The sequence below is a fragment of the Gopherus flavomarginatus genome, chromosome 12, assembly GCF_025201925.1.
Source record: "Gopherus flavomarginatus isolate rGopFla2 chromosome 12, rGopFla2.mat.asm, whole genome shotgun sequence".
NCBI classification, from domain to species: domain Eukaryota; kingdom Metazoa; phylum Chordata; order Testudines; family Testudinidae; genus Gopherus; species Gopherus flavomarginatus.
In genome coordinates this window covers 47665311-47692679 of record NC_066628.1, presented here as the reverse complement: position 1 = coordinate 47692679, position 27369 = coordinate 47665311, and positions in this window count along the sequence as shown.

The window sequence follows — 27369 nt, the reverse complement described above, 5'->3', positions numbered from 1 at the left end:
TCCATAGCATGCAGGGAAGGCCAGAAACTGGCCCTGAGTCAACGATGATGACTCAGAGTCATTTGGCACCTGGATCTGCTGCATCCTGAGTTTATCTGAGAAAACCAAGCCTCCTGCCTCACAATCATATTAGGAATCCAAAAATCAGCCAGGCATATGACAAAACGCTTTGCAAAAATCCATAGGGCAAGTGCAATGTTACTTCAGTATAGGGATGACAGAAGGGGCATTAAATTCACTTTTACTTGGATCCAGTGTCCCCAGTATGCTGAGCACCTGGGGCCTGATTCAAAGTGCACTGAAGTCAATGTCAGTCTTTACATTGACTTCAATGGACTTTGGATCGGGTTTTTGGGAGAGCAGGATCATGGTCTGAGTAGGTCTGGCCCTGTGGGAGAGGAGATAAAGTCTCCCCCCCCAACCCCCTCCATGTGCCAGGTACAATCTTATTCATTAAGCTCAGAGGGATCCAGAAATGGGTAATGTTAGTATTTAAAGGGCCTCTAGTTTCCCAAAAGGGGATGGATAGAGGCAAGATCACACTACCCTCTCTTGCATGGCAAGCTGAGCTGTTCAAGACTGTAGTTCTCCCTTCATTATTTGGAGTCATTAGAAGTCTTGACTAGGGAAGGACTCCTCCAACTCCTACCCATAATGTAGGGTTTTTTGCCTTAAAGGCACAAACCAGCATCATATGTGATCAAATATAAAGCTTATGTGACCACCATTTTGTAAGGCTCAGCCTGATTAAAGAGTGGGGTTTGCAGAGTCTGGGGATGTTCCCACGTCAACTACTGGGAGGCCAAGCAGGGTCCTTGCAAGCAACACTGTGGAGATTAAGTTCTGTAGGAAGTACCCCCAAAGGGGCTGAGCAATAGGACTCTGCATCCTTCTGATTGGCCCACACTTACTATTTAAGGCTAGAGGGTGCCCTCAGAGGTTTTCTGGACAACTTTGCAGACCTTTGGCTTGCTGCAGCTCCAGACTTCATCTCGTCTTGCTTTCCAATCTCCAGTGTCCATCCCCGGTCTGACTCTGACCCTGACAACTTGCCTATTGATCCTGGCTCTAGCAATCACTCTTATCCCTGCTTGCAGACTATTGTCTTGTGGCTGTCCTTGACTTTGTGACACCAGCCCATCACTGACCACTAGGCAAGACTGCCTGCACCTTGGTTACTTACACATTTGATCAAATATGTCTCTATATAAACAGCATTATTTGGAATAGATATTGTTTTCATATGGGAAACATACTTTTCATTTAATATTTTCTGTTAACAAGAAAGCTTATAAAATGTTTTCAGCTGTATTATACTCTAAAAATCAATGCCATCAATTTCCCCTCTCTCCTGTTTCTGTAAACTCCTATTGTATTTACTAATTTGGCTACGATGACAATTAGTTCTGTGCTAAGGGACTGGATGGATTTCTCTTTTTGGGTCCCTTCCAGCTAAAATGTTACCTTTTCAAATACAGAAGCCTATGGTTAATGAACTCCAGAAAGTGTAAAATACTAGGGCCTTGCAGTTACATGATCACCCTTCCGAACAGAAGCACCAATATCTAACAAGGCGAGCTACTGTTCTACCCTTTAGAAGAATCTCATAAAAAGTGGGTTTAATTTGACTGGGAAAAATAGACCCGAAAAAAGTGGTGTAAGTTCCTTGATGGAAAAAAATGGCTTCTATTATGAAGCATTCCCACCAAATGTCTTGGAAATTAGGCAAAGTTAACATGTCCAATTGGAGCTGGGCCAGGAAATGAACAGTGGATGTTCTCTTGTAAAAATCCTGAAAGCTGCAAGTAACCCATAAACAGTTTGTAGAATGAGTCAAAATGGACTGTTTTATGTTCCCTAATGGAAGTTCAGCTTATTTGTACATGGATTCAAAGTAACAATGTGATGTCATCAAATGATTTAAGGTCAGAAGCATAGCAAGAATCAATATACAGTGGTGGATGGAAACATCCTATTCTTACTGAAATATTTGGGAGGAACCACCAGCTCTCGGGTTTGTTTTGGCCTTTTGGAGCTAGCACAGGAAAACCTCAGCAACTATATTACTGGAATTGTAAGATGGGAAGGTTAACCATTAGTCTGAGGAGGGGCAGTAAAACTTTTATTTGGTTCATAGGAATGGAAAAATTGCCCATACATAATCAAACCATTGATCAATGAAGACCTACGGGGCAATGGTCTTGATGTTTCATAGGAAGGTGAACACCCTCTGTACAAATTACCCAGCCAGTTGCTCAGTGGTCTTACTTGAGATGGCCCCAAGTCATAAAGCTCAGCGCCACAGGACAAAGGGGTTTGAATCTGGTATTCTTATTTGGATTTATCTCATGGAAATGGTCCAAACCTGAAAAGTCTGGTTTGAGATCTGAACTTCCCCAGTGTCTGAGAGGATGTTCAGGATCATTCTTTTGCAATGACATAAAGATGTGGGAGGGAATCAACTTCCGAAACCCAAGAGCCATCAGTGCATGCCCTGAAACATGAGATTTGATTCCCTTTTCCTGAAACATGGTCTTAATCTAAAGGGGATGCAGTGGGGTCTGTGGTGGAGAAACAGATGGTAGAAACATTAACTGACACTAAGAGCTGAACTTTCAAAGTCTCAAGAACATGTGAGCTATGAAAAATCCTTGCACACCTATGACACAGACAGAACCCAGAATTACGGTGCACAAACTGTATGCTCACAAAGAAGTAATCCTAAAAGCAAGAGCAAAATTTTTCACACACAATAGGATACCCACACATTCTGGAGAAACTGAAGTCACAGAGAAAGAAACAAAGGTTGGTTCATCATTGGTCCCTGTGAACAGACCCATAGATCCTCCTTAATTTGTAATATTCCAGACAGCACAAATCACATATATATGGATATTAATCAGTTAAAATCTGTTCAGCTGGCTGACAATGTACAATGCTATCTAGTGCTACCTAATATCATGGATTACAAAGAAGCAGATCTCAAGAGGTTCATATTATATGTTTGGTTAGGGCAGAGATCCAAACATTTAAATGCTTCTCTGAATTTATGAAGCCTTCAGAATCAGGCTGGAAATCTCACAAAAAACAGGCTTTCTTGTGATAACTCCAACACTTAGGAAGGAAATACAACAAGAACAAACTTTCTCATAGCATTTCAACATTTCCAGGTCAGATTCAAACCAAAACCCTGCAGTGTGTTGCGAAAGGATCCGAACATTTCAGAAACCCAAAAAAGGTTAGGTATGAAGAAGGTCCTTGAATCAACCAGTGTTGAAAGAGCTGTTCTTATCTATCCCAGATCAATTTACCCAATTTTATATTAGTTGATATGATGTGCAAATATGATACACCTATTAGTAAGGGAGGCCAAGCCGTGTACATTAGCCGAAAGAGTCACCATGCAAATAGGTGTCTAGTAGAGAATGGCCTGATGCACCAGCACTCAATACCAGCATTTAGGATATGGCATTGGGATCCAAACCTGGTTCCGAATTTGATGCCACTATTTATACAGTCCCTTTTTAGTCTCTGTTTGTAAAGCACCAAGCACAGTATGGTGCTTTCAGGAATTATTGCAATAGAAATAAATAATAATGATGGCCTGAATCAGAACCCAATGTCTAAATATGCTCAAATATTTATTTTGAGCAAGAGGATGAAGAAGCTCTACTATTAATAAAAAGAACCCAATTAAATACTAATGATTAGGTATTTTACAGCTTCTTTTCTACATTGTTATTAATATGCTTAGGAGCGTAAGTAGCATTATCATGATTTACAGATGGAGAAACTGAGGCACAGTGAGGTGAAATGTCTTGACCAAGGGCACACATCAGCTCAGTGGCACAATGGAATAGATTCCAGATGTCTCAACTCCCAGCCCAGGACCCTATTTAATAGAATGTGCTCCTTCAAGCTAAATGGTACAGTAGTAATTATTATTTCTAAGGCTAGTCAGAAAGTAATAGATCTTTTCAGTGAAAATTCCTCTGACCCAGCCCCCAAATTAATATTTTTTCCCGAAGATTTTGTGGAAATCGTCAAGTTTTTCAAAGAAAATAATTTCAGTTTTTGAATATCAACGTTTTTTCTATTTTTTTTTAGTTTTCAGTTGTATCAAAAAAATTTTTTCAAACAAAACGAAAATTTCCAGTGAAAATTTTTGTTTTGAAAAAAGCATCCAACTGGGGTGGAAAAGTTTTGACCAGCTCTACTTTCTCACGTTTTAAATCAGTGAACTCATTTGTCTTCATCCACTGCAACAGTTTTACCATAGGTTCAGTAGAACAGGTTATTATTTACACACATTTTTGGACTTTTTGGCAGTTGCCAGTTGGGTGGTGGGAGACAGGTGTGGATAGGCTTGAACCATATGTTATAGCTTGAAAGCAGATAATTTAGGAAGGGTGTTTATTTGTATAAAAATAGTGCCCACTCTTACCTACCTGCTAGGCATGGCTCTTTCATGAATCCAGCCCATGGTTACAAGAAAAGCAAATTGGAACAAGGTGAGATGCCAAGAACAGCACTCACTGGATGGGAACATTACTGTTTTATTGTAGGAAAATACCTGTACTGCACTCATAAAGTAACTATTAAAAGTTTAGGTAGGCTACCCTTTCCACTCTCTTTCACATACACATACACAGAACTTGACTTTCTTCTGAGCCACAATTAGGGCCAAATTCTTCCTGGCAGTTGTGCCTATATGCACATCAGAAAAGCTAGGAACCCAAGAGGACATTTTCCATTATGGGTCCTCAAACCTGAAGACTAGGATCAAGGGAGATGGTATGAAACACGCTAATCATAGAATATCAGGGTTGGAAGGGATCTCAGGAGGTCATCTAATCCAACCCCCTCCTCAAAGGAGGACCAATCCCCAGACACATTTTTGCCCTAGATCTCTAAGTGGCCCCCTCAAGGATTAAACTCTCAACTCTGGGTTTAACAGGCCAATGCTCAAACCACTAAGCTAGCCCTCCCACTCTATACACACAACAAACGCATGCAGTGTATTGAATACGTGACCACACAAACACCCATATATAATCTGTACAGAGGGTTAATAAATAATAATAATCTCTAGACTCAGTTTGGCTTTTTACTTTTTCATTGTGTCTTACACCAGATAGGCATAACAGTGGATGATTGAATTACATATATACTCTGCAGTCTGTTAGTATTCAGAGCTCTCCTATGACAAGTCTCAAAGTTAGACCTTTTAAAGTCAATCATTTATTTATTAGTTATTATTAATTATTATTATATTACTTTGTTCTGCTACAATGTGAAGATTTACAATGAGTTGCATCCCCTTGGTTTACTAAGCCAGAGTCATTGCAACACTGTAGGTAATTTTGGCTTCTAAATTCAACCTCTGTCTATCCTCTCCCACCACTAGAACAACTTCTATTAATCACAGGAAACATACTACAAGCTTGCCCCAATAGGGTTTCAATATCCCAGCCCCCACCCATTGCCAAAACCAGCACCCTTCACAAACAGACTAGATCCAAATTTACTCATGTCTGTGGAGGGGGTACTGGACATTGGCTTTGGTAGTAGGGCTGAGTTAAGGTTGTAACTTATTGCCTATGGGGTATAGTGGGTGCCTTAGGGGTGAGATGTGTGTTTCTAGGTGGAAGATTAGAGGGCCTTATGCTTTAACTCTTCATACGTGGTTTTGTGTTAGGTAAATTATATATAGACAAACCTTAACTCAAGTTCAACATAATGTTTCTATGTATTACATTATCCAACAATGGTATACTTCTTTGTAACAAAAAAGTTGAAATATGTCATTGATAACTTGTCTTTCAAGTCTCATCTATGTTTTTAATGTTGATTTAAGATTCTTTAACTACTGTACATAAAGGACAGTGACCAGGTATTTTTTTCATAGATTTTCTATATATCACATTCTTCACACTTTTTGTAAAAAAAATACATTTGGAAATAAGGGGAGATTGTTCCTCTGGTGGCCTGATTCTTTTCTCATTTACACAGGCAACACTCCACTGATTGTCAGAGAACTTGCACCAGATTTACACCAGATTTACACCAGATCCTTTTGTCTTGTTTATTTCAGCAGTGTAGAGAATCTTTAGTGGAAAGGCCCTTTAAAAATAAAAGTACCAAGATGAATAGCCCTCCCTGAAATATTACAAATGCATTACAGAGAGAGATTCGGGAGGTGCATATATAGAGTTATTCTCCCCTTGCGTGGGGCAGGTCCGGCCGGCGCTCCTCTGGGTAGTGGGCGCGGGGCAGGTCCGGCCAGCGTTCCTCTGGGTAGTGGGCGCGGGGCAGGTCCAGCCAGCGCTCCTCTGGGTAGTGGGCGCGGGGCAGGTCCGGCCAGCGTTCCTCTGGGTAGTGGGCGCGGGGCAGGTCCGGGCAGCGCTCCTCCGGGTAATGGGCGTGGGGCAGGTCAGGCCAGCGCTCCTCTGGGTAGTGGGCGTGGGGCAAGTCCGGCCCGGCGGGAGCCCGGGCACCAGCGTCTGTCCTCTCCGGCAGCCTGCTCCCAACTGAGCGCTGGGGCCTAGCTTTTATACTTCCTGTCCCGCCCCTTGACTTCCGGGGGGCGGGGACAGGCCGTGCCTACTCCGCCCACTGAGGCACCTGCTCTGGCTCGTCCCCCTCAGGCGCAGCGGCCAGGGCGCCTCCTTACACCCATGATGCTCTCTCCTCCCTTCCAGAATCAGAGTTATTTTGTGCAGGTTCTTTTGTGTTGTGCTTTTTGCATTTTAACATCTCACTATAACGGGCCGGAAACTTCTGATAGTTACAGCACAAGGTATATGACGGCTTCAAATATTTATTTCTCCACATGTGCATAAGGGTGAATTTGCCCCATGCATCTGAGGAAGTGGGTATTCACCCACGAAAGCTCATGCTCCAAAAAGTCTGTTAGTCTATAAGGTGCCACAGGATTCTTTGCTGCTTTTACATTCTCCCCTTGGTCACCCTGTTGGATTGAGTTGGGCTGGAGCTGAAAAGAAGCCATTAAATAAAGTCAGAATTTTAAATGTAGGTTTTGTCAGTTGGCTGAAACCAAATATACTTGATAACAGGGGTGAGTTAAGACGAGTCTTTCACATATTTCCTCAGGTAACAAACCACCGTTAAACATTTGAAAAGGATGTCCCTCCCATTTTTTTTTAAAATAGCTTTTCAGTGATTCCCTAGGTTGTGGTTTCAGAGCCCAGTACACTGGACAATCCAGGGTTCTTTGTGGGAATTTTTATATGGGAATCACTTTGGAACTTGCTTTCCCTCATTTACAGATCCATACCCCCACCCTGTGGCTCCATCTGGCCTATAAACCAAGTGGAAGTCAAATCTCTTTCACTGTAGCTGGCTTTCACAACCTTGTCCTGCTGAAATCAGCTGAGCATCTGAGCTGACACAAGGATGTTGGACGTGTGGCACAGGGACAGACAATGCAAAGAGAAGGGCAACACAACTCGTCTTCAAGTCAAATGATTTCACATCAACCTCGTGCTGCCTGGAGTACAAACAATAGAGGACCTGATTCTTCTTCCACATACAACCAAGCAAATGAAGTAACAACATTATTTCAAAGGAGATACTCTGGATGTACAGCAGTATAAATGGCAGTGAATAGGAAAGTGGGGTGTAAATGAAATCCTGCATTTAGGCAGCTTGTCTCATTGAATATTAAAAGATCTTCTAATTATGTTGTCCCAGTCTCACCATTTCATTTTTGGTTTAATTCATTTCAATTTTCTTTTCCAGTCAGAATACATGTGGGCTTAGATCACTGAGATCAACTCTTCTCTTGCAGCCTCTTACAGTGATTAAACATAAGAGCTTCTTGTGAATTGCTACAACTTTTCTGAGACCTGAGTGTTCTCCACAGAGCCGGACAGATTCCAAATTTCAGTTATGCCAGTGTAAACCCAGATAAACTCCAATGACCTCAATGGATTTAACACTACTGAAACTCCAGAGTAAGTGACGTAAGAAATCAGTGACATTGCATTTGATTAACACCAGTGTAATTGAAAGCAGATTTGGGCCTATTTATTTATTTACTTACATCTTTAATCATTAAGAATTAGATCCTGCAAACACTTTCTCCCATTGCTGTCAGTAGGACTGGTCAGGTCAATAAGGTTACCAGGCCAGATGTTGTGAAGGGGTGTAGTTGTATTGACTTCAGTAAAGCTATGCTTATTTACATCAAATGAACATCTGGCTCTTTGTACTTAGGTACAAAAGTGTCTGTAGGATAGGGCCCTTATCAGAACGTTCCCTGCCAGAGATCAAAACAAGTTAACAAGCTTTGCTATATGTTCTCTGCCAGCTCTGTACATTTGTCAAGGAATAGGAAATACTGAGACACTGTTACAAAACAATTAGGAAAAGATTAAAAATAGAGGGGCTGGCTACAATATCTCTAGTGAAAATGAGATCAATACAGGAATGCTACAGATTATTGATGGAGGATAAACGGTTGAGAAAAAGGAATAGCACTTTGTGAATGTCACTTAATCTCGGATTGCCTCAGTGTATAACATGGTGACCCTGAGTTTTCACTGACGACAAAGTTTTAATAATGTTTGTAGCATATCTTGGATGAAAGTCAGTATCAAAGTGACAGAAAGAGCCTGTTTCAGAGCTGGAAGAGTTGTGGATCTTTGCTTCCACCACTAGACATTAAGAAACTTTCTGAGAGTTAAGAAACAAATTAGAATTTAAATAGGAGAACATCTCTTTGTTCAGACTTGTCTTTCAGCAGAAGATTCCTTGGTCCCTTCTTGTTCTGAATTAGTAGAAACCATCACTACAATCACTAAAAAGTCATTAAAACAGGAGACAAAGTTGTCCCAACCAGCTGTATCACACAATAACAATTATAGAAGGCTAACACCCAATGCCCCATTCCCACCTGGAAAGAGTGAAAAGTGTTACATCTGGCCTAAACAGCTCGGCTCCTATCGGATCTCCCCAACCTTCTATCATATACTGTGTTATCTACAGAGCCTCTGGACTCAGCATATATGTGGGAGCAAAAGGGGATTAACTGAATGGAAGAAACAATGGGTGAGATTGTAAGTCTCACTGATTGTAATGGGGTCAGGATTTCACTCAAAGATGGGTCATGCTGACAGGATTCTGTATGGCTGGAGTAATCCAGCTGGATTTATAGCACTAATTTGGATATTTTAGTCACAACACATTTCAAGCCATTTAATTTGTTCTCGGGAAGGTGGAATGGAAAAAGTGTTGTTTTTTCTCCCTGAACAGACATTTCAACTAAGAATAAGAATTAATAACATTAATAACAATAACAACATCATAGTTATGCCTTCAGCTTAATGTTTTCCCCCACCCCTGCCTCACAGATTAACCTAGAGACATAAAGGATATTTTAGAGGTTACATTTTAGGGGGTGTTTATCTTCTGGTCTTTGAGGGCAATCTTTTACCTTGTAAATAATTGTAAATTATAAGAAAGAAAGAAAGAAAGAAAGAAAGAAAGAAAGAAAGAAAGAAAGAAAGAAAGAAAGAAAGAAAGAAAGAAGCCATCACTGGCTTTTATGAAGTGAAGAGAAATGTATCACACATTGTTGGTTATAAATTAATTTCTTAAAGGATAAGGACCTATAAAGTGAATCTTTTATATGCCCCGTCTCCTCATTCAACGTTTCCTAAAGGTCAGAAGATACACAATCTAAGGTCAACCCCCAGGGTGTATAATTTGCAACACAGTGCCTTCATTTCAGAGCTTCCCTGCCACAAGGCACAATTATGTTTTCCTTGGCCAGAAGAACTGTATGAAATAAATTATTCTGCAGCCAGTCTGACAGAGCTGAGCATGGGGTACAGAGAACTGGACAATTTCCCAGTGGCCTCTTGCCTAGAATTTGTTCTGAATGCGTGAAGCTGAGCAGGAATTGTAGAAGACACATGTGGGTAGTGTATGTGTTAGTTCCTATTTCAAGTTTATCTCTTCATGTCATAAAAGGACAATGTGTTATGTCTTTGAGTATCACTCAGCAGCACTGAATAGGACTCCTAACACAGTTGGGAGATTTAAATGGGTCAGGTTTTATGGGTGAATCTTGATGGTTACTCTGTATCCTTATTTGTTATCACATATTTCATGGCTATATAGTTAAAATGTAGTGGCCAAATTCATCGCTGAGGTAATTCCATCAAAGCCCGTCTTGGTCCCTTAAAAGTTATTTTATGGTGATGGATTATAGGCAATAGTGGAGATCTTGTATGAGAAATAACTGTGTACAACGCTCCTCTTACCATGGAGGAAAAAGTTATCTTCTTTTTTAAAAATAAATAAATAAATAACACTGTCAGCTTTAGACTTTGGGCATTACATTATTAGATGAGTAAGCTATTATATTATTAGATATAATATTATTATATTATTAGATGAGTAATTCTATTCTATTCTACCCTAGTCCTTGCGCTGAATCTATCATTGTGGTATCTGAATGCCTCCATGCTATGAATGGCCTCCATGCCAAATCGCTCTTTATACGGCAAGATAGATAAAGACCTGGGCCCAACTCTTATCTTTCTTACAGCTGCATTACTACTGATTAACTACAATGAGGTCAGTGAAATTGCCTTTTAAGGTGTAAAAAAAAAATTCAATCTTTTGGGGAAATTAGGGCACTTTTATGTGTGTGTGGGGGAAATAATATGAAATGTAAAATGTTTCTCAATTCAATGCTTTCACAATTTCTTGGATAAATTCACCCTTATGCACATGTGGAGAAATAAATATTTGAAGCCGTCATATACCTTGTGCTGTAACTATCAGAAGTTTCCGGCCCGTTATAGTGAGATGTTAAAATGCAAAAAGCACAACACAAAAGAACCTGCACAAAATAACTCTGATTCTGGAAGGGAGGAGAGAGCATCATGGGTGTAAGGAGGCGCCCTGGCCGCTGCGCCTGAGGGGGACGAGCCAGAGCAGGTGCCTCAGTGGGCGGAGTAGGCACGGCCTGTCCCCGCCCCCCGGAAGTCAAGGGGCGGGACAGGAAGTATAAAAGCTAGGCCCCAGCGCTCAGTTGGGAGCAGGCTGCCGGAGAGGACAGACGCTGGTGCCCGGGCTCCCGCCGGGCCGGACTTGCCCCACGCCCACTACCCAGAGGAGCGCTGGCCTGACCTGCCCCGCGCCCATTACCCGGAGGAGCGCTGCCCGGACCTGCCCCGCGCCCACTACCCAGAGGAGCGCTGGCCGGACCTGCCCCGCGCCCACTACCCAGAGGAGCGCTGGCCGGACCTGCCCCGCGCCCACTACCCAGAGGAGTGCTGGCCGGACCTGCCCCGCGCCCACTACCCAGAGGAGCGCTGGCCGGACCTGCCCCCGCCCACTACCCAGAGGGGAGCTGGCTGGACCTGCCTCAGACCTGGTACCCGGAGGAACATCGGCCTGACCTGCCGTGTGCCCGATACCCCGAGGAGTGGCCTGAGCTTCCCCACGACCGGTACCCGGAGGAGCCCATGGTCTGGGACCCCCCAGACAACGCTGGCAAGGACCAGGTACCCAGAGAGGGGGAGGTTGGAAGTGGCCCGGGGGTAGCCGACCCTGGTTTGGCTCCGGAAGAGCCCGAACCCATGTCAGTGTGTTGCGGCCAGGATCCCCACTGACCGCAGCGGGTCTTGACCGCTGCTAGGGCCCCGGGCTGGAACGCAGTGGAGTGGGAGGGCCTGCGTTCCCCCTGCCACCCGTAACCGGGTGGAAGACTCCCCCTCTTCCCGCCTATTGCCACTGCTCTGCCCTGACCCAAAGGGCCAGAGCTAATTAGACTTGTGTTTGGTGCCCCGCCCGGACCAAGGGCTGGGCCCCTTTGACTTTGCCACTGCGCTGCCCTGACCCAAATGGCCAGAGCTAATTAGACTTGTGTCTGGTGCCCCGCCCGAACCAAGGGCTGGGCTCCGTTGACTTTGTCACTGCTCTGCCCTGACCCAAGGGGCCAGAGCTAATTAGACTTGTGTTGGGTGCCCCGCCCGAGCCAAGGGCCCGGGCTGATACTGTGTTTGCTCAGCCCCTGCTAGGGGCCTGAGCCTGAACTATTGCTGCCCGGCCTGTTCAAGGGCTGGGGCTTAATTACTTTGAAAGCCCCGACCCCGGCTAGAGGGCCGGGGCTCTACCTTGTTTACAGACCTTATACCCCACTCAACACCTGCCGAGGGGCTAAGCCGACCCGGACTGCAGTGCGTAAGGAGGCGCCCTGGCTCCCCGCCGCGCCTGAGGGGGACGAGCCCCAACACAACCGGCTTACAATGGGATTTATAAAAGAATATAAACAAAGTTAGAGCAAAGAAAGAATTTACATTTTATTTTTAATTTAGTTTCCTACCTTACTCACATAGAATTATATAGAACCCCAATATGAGACTGAAAAGTACCTCTCATTTGATATATTGGATGGAACTTTCAAAAGCACTCCATTTTGGCCTAACTCTGTTTCTAATGATATTATAATTTGAAGAAAGCGAAACTAAATGCATGCTGAGTGCTTCTGAAAATCCCATATAAAAGCATAGGATTTGCCACGCTGTACCAAACCATCGGTCTCTGGTGTCCAACATCCTCCGGTGGCCAATATCTGATGCTTCAGACGAACGTAAGAAAAAAAAATGCAGTTAAGTCAATTGTTCAGTGTTAAATGTGAGGAAGGAATGCCTTCCTGATCACTTTTGACCCAGGGATGTAAGATTTGATGGCTTTCTTCTTTGTTCTTAGCATGTGGAACAACAGATGTTATTTATTACTGGTCACAAAATTACCTCTGCAGCTCACGTGTTCAATGAGGTTTACTTTGTGAATTCTGCTGTTCTCCAGTGCCCTTTCTTATAAGGATCTGAGCTCATGCCTCTATGTCCTATCACAACTGTTCTGCTGGTTCAGAGTGTATGTCAGGAACAAAAGATGCTTTGGGAAGTAATGGAGCTGTAACGCATAGTCAATCATTATTCAGCACTGTAGCAGTGACAATAAGGTTTGTAACAAACCAGCATAAGAATGCAAAAGAGAATATATTCAAGTTGACAGTCTGTTCATAACTGGCCCCAGGAATCCAGCTGCCACAGGAGGTTGCTATCAGCACTCGATACTCTCCACTGTATATTCTGCATGTTTCTTAAGAAACCTGGAAAATAAAATACTAACATTTGCCCTATATGTCTAGATAGATGCAGAGAAACCTACAGTCCAAAAAAATGCCCTGAAGTGTGTGAATGACTGCCACACAGGAAGGTTAAAAAATCCAGACAAATCAAAAACACTATGTAGTTGGCAAATGCTAGTAGATACCTAGTTGGCATTGGCTTGGGCATTGATACTTGAAAAGACTAACATATTGAAGCCTCACCTTGGCAGCTTCACACTATGGATTGCCAGTGAGATTCAGAGTCAGAGACTGGCATGTGAATTGAAATAAAATAAATATGTTGCATAATTGGCTAGAGAAAACATAGAAAGAAAAGCAGACCGTGTAGCTGGATCACAAGAGATTCTGTTGATTAAGACAGAGAGTTTGATTTTGCTGCAAGAAAACAGTCTAGGATGTCTCTCTCTAAGTTATTTTGCAGACTTATTGAACAGTGAAAATGTTATCGCAAGCTAGAATATGATTTCTGGAAGCCGTTTCCTCAGGTAAGTCATACAGTAGTCACTTTCTCTAATGTGAAAACATGACTTCTAAATATGAGGCAGTGTTAGATAAATGTTCAATGTCTGAAAACTGTTGACGTCACAGGTTCAAGATGTCTTCTGCCTGAAGAACATGCATTTTAGACTAGTGGGCCATCTGCTGTAATTTGGAGCATGTGAAGTGTCCCATTGACCCATCTTGCTACCTTGCTGTATTTAACCAACATCTGTAAAATGCCACAAGATAACTATTGCATGCAAAAAGACCCCAAAACCACAAAATGAAAACAACTCCCCAAAAACCACAACAGCTAACTTTTTTTTCACGTCTGTCTGAATTTCTGGTTGCCTTTTCCTCATGAACATCCATTCAAATAAATAGGAAGCCAGGACAGAACAAGGATCTCTTGCTATTTGTTGGATATAACTTGTACATTATTAGGCAATAAAGTGGATAATTTTCTGAAATAAGCCTATAAAGTTGCAATGAAGTTCATAGTTATTCTCTTGCACCCTGTGGTTAATCCACTTAGACTTTTAGAGCCAATCTGATAGGGATCACCATGAAATGGCTGATTCTGTATACTCAGAACGGTACGTAGTTCCTGAACTGTGGGAGTTGCGAATGCATTGGTCAAGGGCAATCTATTTTATTGCCCAAATGAAGGGCACTTTCTAGTAAAGATAAGGTATATTAAGAGCAGAGCTATCTTATTATTTTATTCAAGGTATCTCCTCCTCCAGCTCCATATTAGCCATAAATCTTTCCAATGCCTTCCCATAAAGGAAGGGAATGCAAGCTGGCACCATAATGCCTGTTTGAGATTTGGCAGCCAACTTGCAGCAGCAAACCAAGATGGCACTGGGTTCCAGATTGATGTGAGTCCAGTTATCCCCAACATCAATCCTGCAAGAAACTCAGTGAAAATTCCAAGACATGGAAACGATAGAATAGCAGAGGGCTGTGAAGTTGATGGATGATTTTATGCACTGGACTGGACAATGACATAAGAATTTCCAGTTGGAAAGACAGGCCTAACATTACATTTTAGTTCAAATTGTTGGATCCAAGGATTAAAAATAACACTGTGGCCTCATTTTCCATATCTGAAAAAAAAGTAATCTGACGAGATGCCTCTACAAGACATTGCTGCAGTGCGATGCCCCAGCATGCAGAGTCTAATAATGAAGAGCAAAGGAGCCAGACAGACCTTTGCCAGTTCCTTCCAAGCCTACAGCATGTTCCTCCCTAGGTGTGGACTCAGAGCTGGAAAGTATAGAATCGATATGGTCTCCAATATTCCACCAAAACCAAAGGCAAAACACTGTTACTGCAGCATTACCTAAACTTTACATAGTGGAGCCTGTTGAACATAGATGAAAATATAACTCCAGTCATAGCGGGTACAAAAGTTGTGACCTTCTCCATTCCAGACTCCAGTAATTACTAAGTATTTCAGCTGCCTTCCTTGTGTGGACCATAGATCCATGGTGCAGCTGGGACTATAATTATTATGGAACTGATACTTCAGGGTTCTGAGCAACTCCTAAGAGGTGCTTAGCTCTCTTAGCTCCTTCTGCCTAAGGAAATCAGGCCTCCTATTAAAATTGCTGAATATGGACTTTGGAGTCTAACATTAGATACTAGTTTGGCGAAATCTTGACCCAGGACATTTCTGAGTGTACAAATAGTATTTTTACCAACTGTGGGGAAGCTCAGAACCTTTTGTCTTGGAAATCTACTTTCTGTCAATCAGCCTCTATGAATAGGACTGTTTAAAGTGATTGAAAGTTTTGGTCTTATGGAAAAAATTCTTCTTTAAGAAAACAAGAACTGCCATACTAGATCAGACTAATGGTCCATCTAGCCCAGTAGAGTGGGCCTGTTGCAGAACTTGAAGGGTTGTGCTAGCAGGTCTCTGTGGCCCATGGGGTGAGGGGGACAGTGTGTCTCCTTGAGCTGCCTGCACCCACAAGCGCCACCCCCAGAGCTCCCATTGGCCAGTTCCCAGCCAACGGGAGCTGAGAGGATGGTGCTGGGAATGAGGGCAGCACATGGAACCACCTCCCCCCTGGCAGGGGCCACAGACACATGCTAGCAGCCAGCCGCTTCCGGGAACGGCACTGGCCATGGCATGCAGGCAGCCTGCCTGAGCACCCCGCTGCGCTGTGGGACTTTTAGTGGTCCTGAGTTGGAGATCTCTGCCTGTGATTAAGGGCTGCAGTCCAGGGCTCCACAAAAATTAAAGTCCCTGTCATAATCCAGCCCTGCCTACAGGCTTAAAGTCAAGATTTGTAGAGTTTGGCCCTGTGAAGCTATGAATGTGTTATTGGACTTATTTTGAGATGGGTTACTTTATGCAATCTGTGGTTTAAAAATATGAACCTATAAAAATAAAATATACATTTTAAAATAATTATAGAAAATGTTTCAATAACTGATAATTATTTCTGAACCCTAAGGAGAGGACATAATGCTGGTGATTTTCCTTGAAAGTTGGTGCTATGATAAAATCTGATGGAGTAATTTTGAAATATCACAGAGAAAAAACATTTTAAAAAAATCCAGGCTCTATTTATCGCTGTGTTCTTCCAGTTTTATGCCAGCACAATTCCTCTCAAATCAGGCCTTCTATTCTGAGATGCATTCAATAAAAATTATTAAAGAAAATATCAGTAATTTATAAATCCCCTGAAATAATTTTTTCCAAAATCATTCGGCTAAAAACATTTGACTTATACAAAGCCACGTGTTAACAAATACAAATATGCAGATCAACTTCAGTATCTCATTGACATCTGAAGAAATAGAATAAGTTCATTTGTAATTCTAGTGCTATTCAGCTCTCTGAAGTACTCTCTATAATGAGTCTTTTTAAAGAGATTTTATTGCACCATCTGCAGGAGCTGAGGTGCACACATATTAAAAGATTTTTTTTAACACAGAAACTGTGCATACTAACATTCATCTTCTGTTCCAGTCCTCTTCCACAGCGAAGACCTTATCATTAATTTGACTTGTGAATATGTGTGTGGCTGACACATTACTGAATAAGAGAAGGATTCAATTATGCATCAGATGTTGTGCTTTTTACAGTTTGTGCATGAAATGATCCATTAGCCAAGATTATCTGAAAAAGTTTTTACATATCCTGCAGATAACACATAAATTTGGTGTAGCAAGTATATTCAAGTATCCAATATTTGGAATTTACTATGTAAAATATGTAGTAAGGCACACACAACCAGATTAGTGTCTCAATTAGGATTTGTCTACATGGCACTGCAGTCCATACTACAGTGAATTGTATCACACCGTAACTTGTTGTATTCTAACTGCCCCTTGAAGACCCTGCTGGTGTGGATTAAATGGTGCTCGTATGCATCATCGTATGCATCAACATAGTCCTGCTGGAAATTTGCATGGCTGCCTTAACAGCATTTTGTGTATATGGGTTCAGCCAGTTAGGGAGCAGAGATAACATCACGTGACTTGGTAAGCAATCGCACAATGCAAATCTGGATCAGAGTTTTGCTGCTCAGTTTTATACCTAATTTATATGAGTACTCTCCACAGAACAGTGACCTCACAGAAGGCCACATGAGCCACTGAAGGCCCACATGAAAGGCTTATGTACAGCTGTAGTGGTGGTATATTGACCCAGTTCAAGCCCTGCCTATACTCTTTGCTGTACAGCTCTGCATGAGCTGTGCACAACTTGTATACCACAGAACATACCTTCACCCAGAGTCCCTGAATCCTGTTATGGAGGTGACCTCTGGGGAATTAGCAAAGCTGGAGTTGGGAGATAAGAGATCCACGTCTGTGAGAATCCAATTGTCATTTCTCTCTGTGGTATGGGGGCACAGGAGTGATACACCCGTAGGAACATAAGTGGAGACACAGAGCACTTCTGCAAGCACACCATAACTAAAGACAATTCCTTCCCACCTTTCCATCCCTCGCCTCTTAGAGTCTCTTGGTACTCAGCTTAAATACTATGGCTGTGTGTACGGGGCAAGATTTACCCCACAGTGCATGCATTACACATACACAGTGTGCCAGGTGAATGTGTGTGAAATGTTTCAATTACCTCTAAAATAATGTTTAACATATTCCAGACATACGGCATTAAGCAAATACCCAAGCAGTATTTGAAGCATATTCTGTTTTTCATTTTAATAGATTGTAAGTGTATTAAACACATGTTAAGAATATATTTCATATGCTGCATTTGTAAAATATTATCAAATTTATATAGGCGGAAGCCACTGAGCCACCACAGGATGGGCCCGGGAGCAATACCATTTTGTAAGTTAACCTTTTCACACCATTCTATCATGGGTTTTTAATAAGAATATATTAGTTAATACCTTAAATATTCTTTCACCACAATTTTGAACACTACTGGCTGCATATGGTGCAGTGTCTGTATAACTGGTACCCCAGCTCTGTGAGTTCAGGACTCCTGGATTGACTTGCTGCCACACAAGTGGGAGTAGCAGAATATTACTGCTAACATCTTCTCTGTGGTGGTGAGATCCAAATTTTGCTCTGCATTTTAGGCATTTCATCAAACAATTGCAGAACGTGAGACAATTTTAGGGAGAGAGAATATTGTACCGCTGGCAACTCAAAGCTGCGCAAAGATTATTGTGAATTCAGAGATCAGTTCAGTCTCATTGTTAAGGTTTGCAAACTGTTTGAGGAAACCTGGATGGCTTATGGCTTTGCATAGAAGCCACAGGGAATGGTTTCAACTACTAATGGGTCCTGGATCCAGAAACCTCAAGGCTGTTTTCAATCAAAATCCATTTTGGGCCTGGATCTGATCTTTGGAAATGGCCCCTGCTTCTGTAATGGGCTCAGTCATAATACCAGATGTCAAAACTCAAGTCAAGAAAGCAGCATAGGAGAAGTCTACACAACCAACTTGCAGGACAATGCTCAAGAAGGGCACAAGCTGCTCCAATATATGATGATATTGCTAGGGAGAGGACCCAGGTTCAGAATTTACAGGAATGACCAGAAGTCAGGCGTGCTATTCAAGTGTAGTTTGCTACTTTCATATGAGGAAGAAAGAAGTGTCTTGCTCTGTTTGTGATCTCTATTATCTGACCATGGAATGTTGTTGATGGACAGCTGGTTGGAAATTTTTAAATTCAACATTTTTTAAACAAAAAAAAAATGCCATTTCTTCCACACTGAATTTTTTCATGGGAAAGAGTTAGTTTTGATGACTTTCTTGATTCAATTAAAAAAAATGGTTTCAAAATTAGCAAAGCTATACATTTTCAAAACTAAAAAAAGCCCCAGTTTTCTGGGTCAAAATGCTTCAAAATCCATTTTTCTGATTCATTTAGAAATTTAATCTAATTAGAATAAACAATTAATAATGCTCTCATCCAAATAAAGCATTTCAAAATGATCAAAACCAAACATTTAATTGACCTGAACCAAAATATGTTCAGGTGTTCAATTTGCAAACAATTTCAATATTTTGACTCTTCATCATGATTTGGGATAGGACAATTTTTCAACATCGAAAAAAATTGTAGGATGAAAAACTGTTTCCTGCTCAGCTCTGATTGATGAGCTCCAGAAGAAGCTCAGTCTAGTCCTACCTACTGGGAACTGAAACCCTACAATGGGCCTGGTTCTTATACCACGTTGCTGTAATCCCTGTAATTCCAGTGGAACTACTTCTGATTTACATCAATCTACATCAAATTGATGTGAATGTTTAATGCAAATATATAGCTGCACAAGTATTCCAGTTGTGTTTGCAACATTTTCCCTGTCCACAAATGTTCCTTCACACAACACTGCACTCATGCCAATGTTCACAAAAAGGGAACAGAACATGTAGTAAATAGTGACAGAGAGAATCTGTGGTTTTCACTCAAATGATTACTCACAAACACTTTCCCACTGACCTGCATAGGATTATTTAATGCAGCTGGATGGCTAAATGAATGTGTTAGCTGGCTGTGAGAATTCAATGTTTCTGAGAGGTCATCGTTGTTGAGAAGCAGTAGGTTCGAATGGATAGGACCCTGGATTACAGATATAGGTTCTATTTCTAGGTCCTCCATCAATCTAGTCTGTTACATCAGGCCAGTTACCTCACCTTTCTGTGCCTGTTTTCCCTCTTACCCTTTGTCTATCTTGCCTATTTAGATTACGCTTTGGGGCAGGGTGAGTCCCAGGAACCTATCCTTGCAACAAAGCCTGATGCTAACTCTGTCCACATATCTGTTTAAGTGATATCATCATAGGACCTAATTACATCAGCCACGCCATCAGGGACTCATTGACCTGCACATCTACCAATATGATATACACCATCATGTGCCAGCAATGCCCCTCTGCCATGTACATTGGCCAAACTGGACAGTCTCTACGCAAAAGAATAAATGGACACAAATCTGACATCAGGAATCATAACATTCAAAAATCAGTAGGAGAACACTTCAGCCTCTCTGGTCACTCAGAAACAGTCCTAAAGGTGGCAATTTTGCAACAGAAAAGCTTCAAAAACAGACTCCAACGAGAAACTGCTGAACTTGAATTAATATGCAAATTAGACACTACCAACTTAGGCTTGAATAGAGACTGGGAATGGCTGAGCTATTACACACATTGAATCTATTTCCCCATGTTAAGTATCTTCACACCTCTTGTCAAACTGTCTGTAATGAGCTATCTTGATTCTCACTACAAAAGTTTTTTCTCTTAATTAATTAGCCTCTTAGAGTTGGTAGGAAAATTCCCACCTTTTCATGTTCTCTGTATGTATATATATCTCCTTACTATATTTTCCATTGTATGCATCCGATGAAGTGAGCTGTAGCCCACGAAAGCTTATGTGCAAATAAATGTGTTAGTCTCTAAGGTGCCCCAAGTACTCCTGTTCTTTTCGCGGATACAAACTAACACGGCTGCTACTCTGAAACCTAGCACACTGGGGCCCTGGTCTTGGTTCAGACCTCTAGGCACTATTATAAAATAAATACTAATAACAATATAAGTTTCATTAGTTGTTTAGGTGTGTAGAACTTCTTGTTTTCCCCTTGTTTAAATCTCAAGAAACAAATGAAATAATAAATATTTAGGGATGCAGTAGCCCCACTTCCACTCAGGTCTTAGAACCAGCCATATTTGGTGTTAGAGATTTGCCTTCGGGGACTATTCCATTTGTGTAGAACGTTACATTCTAACTCTGAGCAGTCAGGGCTTTCCTTGCGTGGGTGTTTTGCTTAGTATTTGGGATCCAGTTTCTTTAGCGCTAGGAAAGCAAATCCATGTCCTCCTCCCCCACCTTGGAAAAATACAAGAGAGAGAGGAAAGCAAAAGGAGAAGGGGGAAGACATGTATGTTCACCCAATGAAAATACAGCTAAGGAAGCAGACAACAGCAGAAGTCTCAGTGCATTTCTGTGGCTGTCCAGGAAAACAGCTGGAGCCAAAAGAGCTGAAACAATTTGCAGTGAGACGTAGAAGTGTGCTTGTGTGTGTGTGAGTAATTGGTGGGGTTTTCACAAGGCTCTTTCACATGCCAAAGGAAATGTAAAAAACCCCCGCAATGACGTTACTGTCCCCACCCCAGTTGGCACATACAGACCCTGGCTCTAAATTTACATGTGATGCTTCTGCTTGTTTGTCCTGGGGGTTCTTTTATATCCACTGCCTCCTCTTAATTGTTTTCATCTTTTTTAAAAATCTTTTTCCCTTGCCAAGTAAAGTGGGCTGTTATAAATTTATCCTGGTGGTGGTAAATGGCAAGCTATTTGTCATCTGAGCTTTGGTTAAGACACAAGTTTTATTTGGGAGTCAAAAGAAAAAAAAGCATAAAAAGCCTAAAATAGACAAAATTAGGTTTAATTTGAGTAGTTTGTGGATATTCAATAATTTCTACATGATCCCTTTTATATTCAGTGAATTATCTTAATATACATATTCAAGAAAGGTGCTCATGAAAATCAGTTCAGAGGAGAGGGCAGATTGATTGCTTTTTAATAATTTGCTTCATATTAGAGAGTAGAATTTGGAATTTCTTTCTAAATATAGTATCACATTATCATCTATCTTTATGTTTGGGCTATATCTCAGGCAATACATTCATTTGAAGGAGGTTCTAACATGCTTTTCATTCTCTTCAGCGAAAATACTTTAATTCCTCATATCCCCATATTCTGTGTAGCCAATGATCCTACTTTTGTAATAAGAACTATCACCTGGAAAAAAAATCTGTGTTCAGAATAGTGGACTCCTCTGGTGTTGGCACCTGCTTCAGGAGATGTTCCATCATGACTTTGATTGTAAGATCTTTGAGTTAGGACCTATCTATTTGTTCTTTGATTATATAGCCCCTTGCACAATGGTCACTAACTACAGTAATACCAACTGTTATTATTATTGTTAAATTGGCCTGGTTCAAAAATTAGCGTGATGCCCCATGGGAGGGGCGGGGGAGTATCACACATTATTCAAGTCATATTCTTTTATGTCCTGCCTCTTAAAATGAAAATAATAATAATACAGATACTAAAAAGGGCAAAAAATGTTTGCATTGCCTGTAAAATGGGGAAAGCCACATGATTTGCATTCCTGGCAAGCCCTTTGGTCTATTTCTAGTCAAAAGAGCATATTTGAGATATCTGAAGTCAAGGCCCTGATTCTTGTCTCACTTGCTCCTGTTTCAAATTGGTGTAACTCCATTAACTTCAGTGATGTTAACTCCTCATTTAAGTTGTGCAAGTGGGAAGAAAATCAGGCCCACTCTCTAAAGAGCCCCGTGCAGCAACAAGCTAACATACCCTACAAGCTTCCTATATTTTTTTACAGTAGAGTTGATCCACTTCAGAAGAAGCACAGGCAAAATGGCTTTGGTAAAATAAAGAACTGTCCTTCCCAATCACACTCATGTTGAACCTTCCTTGAGTTTCCAGTTTACATTGTTTGGTTTTTGTTTTTCTTCTCAAGCTGAATCAGATGTTAGAAATTCTGAAACTCAGTCAGGCTCTCTCTAGTGGTTGACTCCTGCTACTTTTGCAAAGTGGTAGAGGCCTGCATTTTCTGTGCAGAAATCCCTGGGTTTGACATTCAGTGCAAATTTCTCCGTTGACTTTGATGAGAATAGGAATAGAGCTCTTACATTAACTGTGTGGACAACGCTGTCACGTTCCTATCAGGCATAATGCATGATTGAAATTAGAGCACCCCAATGGAAGTCCACTGAAGGCAGGATGAATACATGTCCCAGTTTATTTTTACAACATGCATTAGGCTATCTCATCTATATGATAAACCAGTGTAGTCATTTACAGTTATAGTAGCTAAGTACTATTTAATAGATTCTGATTGTCTACCTGATTGCTTTTTGAAGTTTACTAAAACTGATTAGTGTAGCAAACCTAGAATGCCTTAGAAATTATTCCCAAACCTCTCATTTACATACATTAACTCTTTCTTTTTTTTTTTTTCATTCTGACCATAATAGATTTTTTTCACTCTATGATTCCATGAGAAGTCAACTTCCCTGGCATTTTCTCAACATCCTCTTGGGGGAAAAAGAAGGCGGAAAAAGTCTATATAATTTAATTTGCTTCTAGTTTTAAAATCATACAGTAATCATGCCACTATGAAATAGAGACATGGCACTCATAGATCTTTAGTTTATATACCTTGTTTTTTTGATTTGTAGGTTTTTTCCCCCTGTTCCATGCAGACTCAATTTGCCCTTTTCAGCTTCATGCCCAGAAGCTTAAAGGAAAGTCTGTAGATTACAAATTTGAGTAAACTGCATTTCAACAGTAAACAAGCAAAAATAACCACACTGGTGCCAGGGGTCTAATAAATATTAGACCTGAAGTAGGTTGTTTTTTTTCCTTGGACTTCTGGGTGTTGTTGAGTTCCAGTAATCAAGTTTTGCTAGCTTTTTTTTTTTTTAATGACTTGGATAGTTTGATGTTGGACACTAGGCTTCAACCACAGAGCTCATTGTATTCACTATTAAATGACATGGTCAGAGACTGAAACTTGATTGGTTTAACTGTAACCATGTCTTAAATAAACAAAACAACTCACTTAAATGTATTTATTTTCCTGTTCTAAGGAGGGGCATAAGGCAGTGGGTTGGGGGGAGCTAATTTTACAGAAAGAATACGTTCAGCATATTTCTTTTCCCCCTCCCGAAAATTTAGTACCACTGGTGTACTCAAAGGTAAACTTTCTGTTTGACTAATAACCAGACATTCATCTACTATGCAAAGCACTGAGAAAGTTCCGCATTAAAAGTTGGAAAGCTGCCAGAGCAGGAACTATTTTGCTTTAGCAGTACTTATTCAGCAAAAAGAGAATCAGAACTTTGGGCTAGGATCTTTGACCCATACACATGCTGGAGAGCACCTTACTACATAAATCTTGGGACAACTTTCAAAATAAGGTACTAATCACTGTACAAGAAATAAGGGAAAGGGTAAACACTGACCTTTAGAAACTGGGGGAATTCCCGCCCCCCCCAGTACAATGTGTAAATGGCACAGAGAAAGGGACAATCCCTGGGGTAGTGCAGCATAGTGTTCTGAAATCTGTGGGGGCTCTGACTGTTTACACACCAGCTAAGGCTCTGCCCTGAGAACTGTTCTTCAGAAGTGTGGCTCCGATAAGGGAGTCAGAATCATAAAGAAATCCCAACGCACACATACTGTTTCTGAAAAAGCAGCAAAGAGTCCAGTGGCACCTTATAGACTAACAGACGTTTTGGAGCATGAGCTTCCGACGAAAGTGGATATTCACCCACGAAAGCTCATGCTCCAAAACGTCTGTTAGTCTATAAGGTGCCACAGGACTCTCTGCTGCTTTTACAGATCCAGACGAACACGGCCACCCCTCTGATACTGTTTCTGAAGACAGCTTTGAGTGCCGTGTTCTAAAAACAGGTGATTCTGTTGGTATGGAAGAAGAGGTTTTAAAACCTGTTCAGCTGCTGATTCTAAAAGAAATACTAATCAGGGTATGGGACCCCTTCATAAATCATCCCTACTCAAAGGACCAGACTCTGAAACCTTTACTCAGTTTGGGTAGTAGTTTAATCCTCTGGTAGTGCCATTGGTTTCAGTGGGATTATTCATTAGAGTTGGGCCTTAAGAAATTAAGGTTATGGGCCCAATCCAGCAAACTTTTACTCAACAGAGTGGTCTTTACTCATGGAAGTGATCCTATCGATATCCATGAGATGCCTCATGGTTCTGACCCAAAGCCCACTGAAGTCAATGGAAGTCTTCTCACAGAGCAAGGTCAAATCAGGAAGTAAATAATTCTACCTGGACCTGCTTGTATTACAGTCAATGGCAAAAATCACATTAACTTCAATGGATGCAGAACAAAGGTTCATTGTGTCCTGGGATAACTTGAAAACCATTTGGAATGTTGAAAAATAAACACTGAATGCTACCGAGATTATCTACAATATATACCGTAACAGAGTTTCATAATACTGTTGGCTGCGGTGAATCATTATTGCTTTGTTCAAATTGTAATTAAAAAAAAAAGTTGGGGAAATTCTGCAGTAATATGCCAGTGAATATTCATTTGAATTTTTAAATATTGTCAATACTGTGTCATTGTTTCCTTGTGCTCCTACATTGGTCTGTCTCTATCAATCTATTGTTTCTTGGCCCTGCCCCAAAGATCTGCCAGTCTATGGCTATGACATCTTTTTGACATTTTTGTATATTGCTACTGTAATGGGGTCCTGGACCATGACTGGAGCTCCTAAGTATTACCACAGTAGAAGAAAGAAAGAAAGAAAGAAATTGTTTACTCAACTGTATGTACTTCCAATTTGTTTCACTTTCTGTGAATATTTCTGTGAATGGATAAAAAGAATTATGCTCATTCATTTGGTACTGTGTGACCTACATGGAAAATGAAATCTAACCAACCCAGCTTCACCAATTTTGAATGTCAAATTCCTCTAACCACTTGATGAGGCTCAATCTCAATTCCAAGAATTATTTCTTCAGAAAAAATGAGGAAATCTTAATCTACTATAGGCAAACATAGTACAGTGTGTGTGTGTGTGTGTGGGGGGGGGGAACGGGGAAGTTACTGAAGAAACTAATCACTTGGAATCATTTGCCCTAATTTTCTGACAGCCAGAGGTCTCATCCCAGCATTGCTTTGTCTTCAGAAAATCTGCAGCCACTCCACGTAAGGCTGTGGTCTAAGCAGGGTTGGGCTTGTTTATTTGCACTTAGACTGGAAACCTCCATAAATAAATAAAAATCCAGGTGCAACAAGAAGTGATGCTAAGTGGCTCAACAGGTGGCACCTCGCCCACTGAGTCAATACTGGCCCGGCAAGGTGCTAGGACACACTGTGCTTCTGCTGGTGCCATCTGCTAGAGGTCACATAAAACAAGTGGGTGGTTGTAAAGCAAAATAGCATGGGACCATTTTTGTCATATTTCCTTTTTTCCCCATTGTCAGGTTGCATGCTTTCGGCTTGCACAGGGGGAAATGAAGCTGTTGGAATCCACTCCACAGTGGTAGAAAGAAAGTACACCTGGTGTACAACCCCATTTCTTCCAAGTATTCTCGGAGCCTTCCAGTGAGCCTAGAAATTGGACAGGGCCAGGGCATGCAGGGGATGGTCCGATTAACCTTTGATCTTGGGAATTAACTGGAACTTACAGCTGCTCCCACCTGGTGGAATCATTGGGGAAAGGAAGCAGCAGTAACTCCATCTACCTTTTCCTGTGATGTAATTTCCCCTCTGATGTAACTGCTCCTCCTGGTGGAGGAAGTAAAAAAACTGCACATGCCCTGCAACCATTTGGAGCGAATCAAGCCTCATACTGATTTTTTTTGCTGCACAAATATTGTCCAGACAAAACACAAATCATTACCACTGGTTGCCAGGATCTCTCATCCACTCCAGAAATGGAAGTGGCATCTCATTTGGTGGTCAAGCTGCAAATGGGCAAGGAACTGTGGGCGTGATCTCAGCCTTCCAGCTGGTATTGACATTGGCATCCCTGAGATGGAAATGCAAGGGCCAGTCCCACCTTCCTTTTGCATTCAAAACACAATGGAAGCTGAGTTTAAACTGCCAGTGTGCAAGGAAGACAGGACGAAGCCCTACATTTCTGTTTGGATATGGACTGGTCACAGTTCCACTCATGCTGTCCAAAGCCAAGCTGCGACACTGATAGCCAGGGTGAGACATGGAGGCTGACATGGCTTGCAGTGTGGCTGCATGCTGTTTTAAAAAGATGCTTCGTGCCAGCACAACTACATGACTCTATAAATCTATTGTCATACTTCATTTATTTGCCATTACATAATTTCCAGCTGCATAAATCAGCCCTCTGCATAGAGACCAATTTTCCACAGCCTGGCAGATTCGAGTCAGCTTTGAACATCACTGCTGGTCAGTTCTTTATTGCTTCCTCAAAGACTTAAATCTTTTTACTTTTAGAAGATACCCCTTGGTCTAAATAAAGTCTCCAGTCTCGGTCTAAATTGCATATCCTCTTTTTTTTTTTCAAAGGAGGCAAGATCTATGTGCTTTCTTATTAAACCATTTTATTCTTGGCAAAGTTTTTAAAAAAGCCGTATTTTAGCAATTTAAGCTTTTCTTCCTGGAGGCACAATACCCAGACAGGAGGAAAAGTAAGTCAAGAAGACAAAATAAACACATTTTTCA